Source organism: Gavia stellata, chromosome 7, assembly GCF_030936135.1.
Source record: "Gavia stellata isolate bGavSte3 chromosome 7, bGavSte3.hap2, whole genome shotgun sequence".
NCBI classification, from domain to species: domain Eukaryota; kingdom Metazoa; phylum Chordata; class Aves; order Gaviiformes; family Gaviidae; genus Gavia; species Gavia stellata.
Window position 1 is genome coordinate 41,079,143 of NC_082600.1, and position 7,418 is coordinate 41,086,560.

Here is a 7,418-nt window from a genome sequence, read left to right on the forward strand (position 1 = left end):
TGGGGTCAATATTGTTCAGCATCTTCGTTAATGATCTGAATGACAGAATGGAGTGCACCCTCAGCAAGTTTGCCGATGATAAAAAATGGACGAGTGGCTGGTGGACCAGATGGCTATGCTGCCATTTAGAAGAATGTCAACAGGCTGGAGAACCAGGCAGAAAGGGAATCTCACGAACTTCAGCAAGGGAAATGCAAAGCCCTGCATCTGGGGAGGAGTAACCCCAGGTACCAGTACGTGCTGGGGTCTGACCAGCTGGAAAGCAGCTCTGCAGAGAAGGACCTTGGGGTCCTGGCAGACAGCAAGCTGACCATGAGCCAGCAATGCACCCTTACAACAAAGAAGGCCAGTAGCATCCTGGGCTGCATCGGGAGTGTTGCCAGCAGGTCGAGGGAGGTAATCCTTCCTCTCTCCTCAGCACTGGTCAGGCCACATCTGGAGTGCTGTGTCCAGTTCTGGGCTCCCCAGTACAAGGATGACTGGTCTTACTGGAGTGAGTCTGGTGCAGGGCCACAAAACTGTACCAGAATATGTGGATTTCTTAATTCCAATCTAGTTCTGAGGTGTGATATGATGAAATGTTTAGGAATAGAAATAGTTTTTGGGACTAGGAGCTAAAACCTCCTCTAAAAGTGAGACTTAGGTCCTAATTTGAGCTTCCATCTTAGTAGTATTTTATCTTACTGAGGTTAAATACTGAACTTGGAGATACGATTCTAATATTCTAATTCAATTACCCATATGTTTTCTTACTTCATCCCATTTTTAATGTAATCTTGTGGGGATCGGTACATAAGTTTCTTTTATTGACAGCATTCGCTCTCATGGAGAATTCAGCTTGGTCTGTAGCAGTCACTGCTAGGTGCTTTTAAATTACTGAGAAATGGCAATTAAAGGTATGTTTAAGACCAAATTCTGATCTGTAAATATCAGGAAATTGTGAACTCTATAGAGAAAAAACGATGCTTCACTGACAGGAGCTAACAGAACTGTTTTTTGGATAAGGAATCAGTCGCTTCCTGAGTTTTACAACCTGAATTTGGTTCTCTTCTTTTTAAAGCCCCTTTTGCTGCAGGAAGGTGATTTCAGCTTGGCATCAAGAGACACTGATGGATAGTACCAACGTAATTGGATTAGATTTGCTTTTTCTTTGTTTTGAAATATGCTTTTAATCTAAACTGACTGGAGTAATGAATAGACTTCTGTATTCATATTAATATTCTGATTTTAGTAGTTTTAGATAAGGATTACCTGCTCTGATTTGGGTAGTGCTGCTGTCAGAGTTAAGCATTGTACTTTTTACTGGTTTTATTGTACAAGTCAGCATGAATGTACTTGGAGAATGCTTCAGAGCACGGCTGGATGTTTATCAAATGCAGTAGCTGCATATCTGATTGAATCAATGGTTTATTTAGCCATCCTCAACAATAAAATCCTAAGCACTGATACAATAGCATACTCAAATGAAGAATGTCCTGCTACCATCTAGTTAGTGGCAGACTTGCGCCCTAGGCACAAACTTAATTGATACTGTTTGGTAATGAACTGTGTGACACATTCTGCTTCCAGTTGTTACCTGTGAGGAAGGAATTAATTCAGACTTAGATGCAACCGAATACCTGTGGGTGTCAAGGGGGAGATTTGTAAGAAGATCAAAAACGGCTGGTGTCTGGCAGCACAGAGCAGCTAGAAGGCTGGTTAGTCCCTGGTGTGCCCCGTTTCAGCAAGGGGGTTGATTACTGTCTGGGGGCAAGAAACAAGCACTGCCTTGGAGCAGAATTTAGCGAGCAGAGCCTGTCCTGGTGTCTGCAGCCAGCTCCCAGCAACAGTCACTTCTAAAGCTGTAATCACAGCCACATGGCATCACTGTGCCTTTTTTACTGCTTTCTATTCTTAGTGCTCGTAACAAGGGATTAAAGAGCACGATAAAAATACATGCTTAAAAAAAGCAGACTGTTATAAAATATGATTTCCCTTTGAAGGACTGTATTTAGTACATGATGAATCCTGTAGGGGAGGCATCTATGCATTTCCAGTCACTGCTAAGGTTTCAGAACTATTTTAAGAACAGCAGAACCTGACTGTTGTCATAGCAGCAGTAAACCTTTTAATCCCACTTCCTGTGGAGATGAAGCTGTTGTGTACTTAATCTGCTTAAAGATCGTCAAGGCTGTTTATGTGACAGGGAACTAGGGATACAGCACTGAGAAGATGCTACTTGTTGCCCCTAGAAAGTTTAGGGCTTTTATCCACTTTGATGGTGTTTGATTAGGATTTGTTGAGGGACAGATCTCACGACAAGCTAGTAGGACAGTCACCTGGGGAGCTAGTCTTCATTTAATCCACAATTTGTTGTCATAGTTAAATGAAACTGTTCCTAGGTAGTTCTGGGGAAGAGCTTGTCACTATCATGGACCTCCCATAGTTTAAAAGCATCCTTTTTGAGGAGTCCTTTCATCCTCAGCACTTGCATTCCTTAGCGTTGCTGAGGCTTCCCAAACAGCATTGGGTCATATTTATATATTGCTGTAAAGCCTGTAGTCCCTGAAAAGTTAACGCAATTAAAAATTCCTTGAAGTATTTGGATAATGCAGGGTGACTTATTCTTAAATGTACAATAGGTAGTCAAGAGAAAATTGACAGATTCTTCAACTGTTTTTTGGAGATCAATGTAGCTACCTAGGGAGAATTTTAAATGCCATGTCAAAATAATCATTGTAATAGAATTTGGCATCCTGAACCAAAAATGACGTGAATGTTTGTTCATGTGTATCTAGAACTAAGAGACCTTCCTTCTCACGAGATCAAATTTCTCAGTAATTACTGAGATCTGTGCCATTGCCAATTTATTTGGCGTAGTCTGGTTACAGTACTGGATTACATAACCTCGCGTCCTACAAATAAGCAATATGCATCTTTTGTTTGCACCAGTATTTTGATTCGTATGTACTGAATAATAACAACAGTTTGGGGATTTCTATTTGTTTGTTTTCCTGTAGGCTGCATCTTCTGGCTAGATAGACACTCAGTCTTTAGGAGAAATCACATGACAGAGTAAATAAAAGAATTTTTCCAAGGTTAGTTATTTATTTGCATAGTTTAAAAAATATATATATATTTGATTGCCCCTCTATAAAGTTTTGATCATGGGTAATTGTTTTTTGCTCCTCCCCTCCTTTCCAACAGCCCTTAGTTCAACATGACATGGAAAGAAGTGTTGGACAAACCATTGACTATTATTCCTGTCCCTGGCTGTGGATGAGTTTATGGTATTAGAGAGAAGCTGGCCAGTTACTGCAAAAACTCTGCAACACTCTTTTGACTGAAATGCTGTAGCAGTTTTAGCAGTTCTGAATAACTAACTACCCCTTTGGTGACTTTTGTTTGATGCCTGGTGCTACCACTAAACCTTTTCATCAGATCTAGTTACACCTCAGGGTGCGTTGCTCACTGAGTTACCTGGACCATCATTTGAGTCTTGTACATTTGATCTGCCCTTGCAGGCTTTGGAGATGCTGGCTGACCCCCATCCACACCAAGGGATGGGGAAAGGGTGGTTCCTTCCTCTTTCCCCTTCCTTTTCACAGTGTTGGCTTCAGGCGCTGTGGGGATGGAGCAGTGAACACCCCCCAGCCAAGGCACCAGCCAAGGAGCCTGGTGTGGGGGTGAAACCCCCTCAGCCTGTCCCATGTGGTCCCCAGGAGAAGTCCTGTATAGTGTCCTTACCAGAAGACTGGTTAGGTGGGATGGAGGATGTCTTCCCTGCAGAACTACTTGTGTTGCTGTTTGGACGGGCTTTGGAAACTTTCCAATATGACACTCTCAAGGAAACAAAGTTTTAAAGTTTTAAAAAAGTTTTAAAACAGCTTCTATTTTGAAACATTCTTAATATTTAAAAATAGTAATTCTGATTTTTCACTTCTATTTAATCTGAAGGATTCAACACTTTCTCCCACTTTCACCACAAATCTTCAATAATTTTATGGCATGAGGCAACTGTTTCTTCCTCTTCTTAGATGGTAAAAATGCTAGTAGAGAGGTTTTTTCAGTTTATATACGCAACCTGTCACTGTTTGGTATTTATGCTACCCAGTTATTTCTTAGCAAGAAATCAGCCCAGTTGGGGATAACTCTGTTAAAGCTATCTATTTTTCTTTGCTGACCTGTACTACGTTAAATTAATTCTTAAATGTTTTGATCTGACTGGTGAGTAGATGGAGGCTGAATGGAAAAAAGTACCCCTGCATTCATTAATATCTCTGTAGACACTTACAATATTGAGGCCTATTATTTTAACTTTTGTCAAGGATTTTGATCATAATTTTGGGGGTGTGTTCTTTTGATGCAGTGTTTTGGATCAAAACCTGTAAATCATGTAGTTTTATATCCAGCTCAACTCAAGTTCTGCCAAATTGCCTAAGATATTATTAATACTTATAATAGTAGCTAAAATTAAATTTCATGTTTTAATAAGAAAGCAGATTTTATCAATAGTCCCTAAGCTCTGCAGCATGAGATCATCATTATGTCAATGTCTTACACAGTGCTGAGTATTTTGACACATGTAGCAATGGTGTTTGTCTTTTATTGGAAACAAATTGAACAGCTGGGTACAAATGTCTCCCGCTCTCTGTTACAGGAATGGTCAGCGCCTCCGGGTGCTGCTTGGTCTTTAGTGGGTTTTTTCTCAAATGGTTTTACTATAATTATAGAGATGAGAGCTCTTTATGCTTAATCTTGTAATGAGTTTGTTTGCGTAATGCATTTACCCAAGTGGACTTCCTAGATGATGAAGCGCAGTGCTTGCGCCTGCAGCACTGGCTGCTAGACGTGCCACTGGGGATAAACCAGGGATAAGTGAAAATGTTGTGAGAGAAAACAGCGTGGAGAGCTCTAACACTATCACTGGAGTTAGTGACACACTGAATGTATTAAAATAAAAAAAAATAAAATCAGTTGTTAAAATAGTGACCATTGCTAGCTGCTATGAGACAGTAAAGTGCTGCTTCCCACTACAGTTCTGTGAACGTTGCATTGGGTAGTGGTGTCTGTGGCTGATAAAACTAGAAATAGATGCAGCAATGTACGTATGTGCCTGAGAAGATGAGGTATGTGGTTTGTAGCTTTACTTCTTATTCCTCAGGGTTAATACCAAGTGGTTTGCTTTGTCAGCCTGAGCAGTTATTTAAAAGCCATTCTTGTTGGGGTTTGCAGGTTTTTTTTTCCCATTTAAAAATCTGGGTTAGTGAATTGTCCCCCTTGTGTTGCTGAGAAAACCCCAGACAGAGAGTGAGGTTGCTTACTGATTTATTTCACAAATGTTCCCAGGACCCCTTTGAAATAAGCTATAAACTGGAATGCCTGTGGTCTGCTTTCAGACAGATACTTAAAGGGTATGATTTTTGCGTCTCCTCCTCAGACTCTCAGAGGTATGTACATGACAGGAAACCTGCATTTCTGGCTTGCCTGTGCCTCTGGGTGAGAGGAACGGCTGATTCTCTTTGGCTCGGAGACCTGTGAAGAAGACACAAGTATGTCTCCCATGAGCCATCCTTAGCTTGGCAGCCTCATACTGTCATTTGCTTCTAGTGCTAAACGCAGCGTAGTTGAGTATGGTATTGCAGTCAGATGTGGTAGCTCCCAGCCATTGTGGGAAAGCACCAGAAGTTTCACTTCCACCTGTGCTGCTTTCTACAATTTTCCTGCCATCTGCAAAAGCAGGAGTGGGTGTTCCCAGTGGTTGCTCCCCTGTTTTGTTCTCAATTAGCTCTGCCTTTCCTGCTTTCATATATCTCAAATTCATGTGCATGAGGGAAATGTGGAATAGAGGGAGAACACACAGGAGTGAGCTGACAGGTTTAGCAATGGTGTCTCTCAATCTAGTGTGTACTGTCGTGAGAGGTTTAACACCAAGTTTTCCTGATTTAATATGGCTATGAAATGACCAGACAGGCACCATTTGGCTGAGTGCATAGAACTTGCTGTTGCTTTCAAAATGACAATTGCACAGTCGGGCCGTTAATAATTACAGAAGCATTCTTCCAGCTGAGCTGTCTTCCCTAGAGTGTGCAGAGGACCTGGGCATGACTGCAAAACAGTCCTAGAAATATCTTGCTGTGCAGTTTTCAATCCTTCTTCCTAAACCTGGTTACTAGAGTCTGCGTTTTTTGAAATCAGCATCTTCTCTGGACACTTGTCTAAGTTTCAAACCTTTTTTTGGCCCCTTTATAACAAGATGCCCAGAATGAAACATTACATTTTACCTCCAGTGGGGAGGAGGGAGGGAGGGAGGGAGGGAGGGAGGGAGGGAGAAGCTGAAGGTACCCTATGGTACCCTGTGGTGCAATGCCTCTACGTAATACAGCCTAGCAGTGCTTTATTATTTTCCCTTCTATGTTGTGTCACAAATTTCTGTCTAACTTGCTCTTTCCCCAAACTGCTGTTTGCTGTGTGTCCTTGTGCACTGAATTCTTGTGGTTTGAATTGTTTTTCTCAGGTATGCTGTTCTGCATTTTTCCCTGATGAATTCACTCTTGTTGGTGTTTGCCTCTGCCTCCAGTTCTTCTGCAACAGTAGAGTCCAGCATTGAATAAAGGTAACAAACTACAGTTCACGTTAGAGTCTCATTGCTGTATTTCTCTAGCTCTAGTGATTTTTACATTATTCTCCCACTGCAATTTTCATAAGCATGTTTTTAATTCCTACTTCTTACTTCATCAAAGAGTGTTTCAAATCAAACCAACCATAGTAATGATTCCCATCTTTCTTTGTTAGAAACTCCTCACATGCTACTCCTTGTTTTCATTTTACATTGTTATGTCAGTAGTGTCTCTTACCCAATTTCTGTTGCCAAGATTCTGCCTGTATCCAAGGCAACTTAAATAATTTTGAGAGTAAGATAGTGAGAGGTGATGTATCAATTACTAATATCCAAGTAAGTGACCTCTGTGGCACTCCCTTGATGCATCGTTGTAATACTGCTTGATTTAAAATGTTTGGGTGCAGTGTGTACAGTTGTGGAGACAGGGAAGATTCCTCACTAATGAAGACCTGCTGTTTTGTAATACTGTAACGTGTTCCAGCCTATTCCAATGCCATGTGCATCACGTGGGATCTGGGCTGACAGCCAGTGCAAATGTTTCTTCAAGGACTTTAGGACATATTCTAATTATGTTTAGATTCTCCCACTCTCTTTTCATCTGAAGGATGTCACTCTTTCTGCTCATTTTAAAGTGCCGTGCAAAGCGCTCCATCTGCCAGCATGAGAGGGGCCCACTGGTGCACTTGTGTGAGAGGCGGTAGGATGGCTGGCTTTGTGAGTGACTCTTTAACCTCCAGCTGTGAGACGTCCCAGGCCTTTGAACACTGTCAGAGCTTGGCCAGTGTCCAGCAGTGTTTTCATCCAGTGCTGGAGGAGA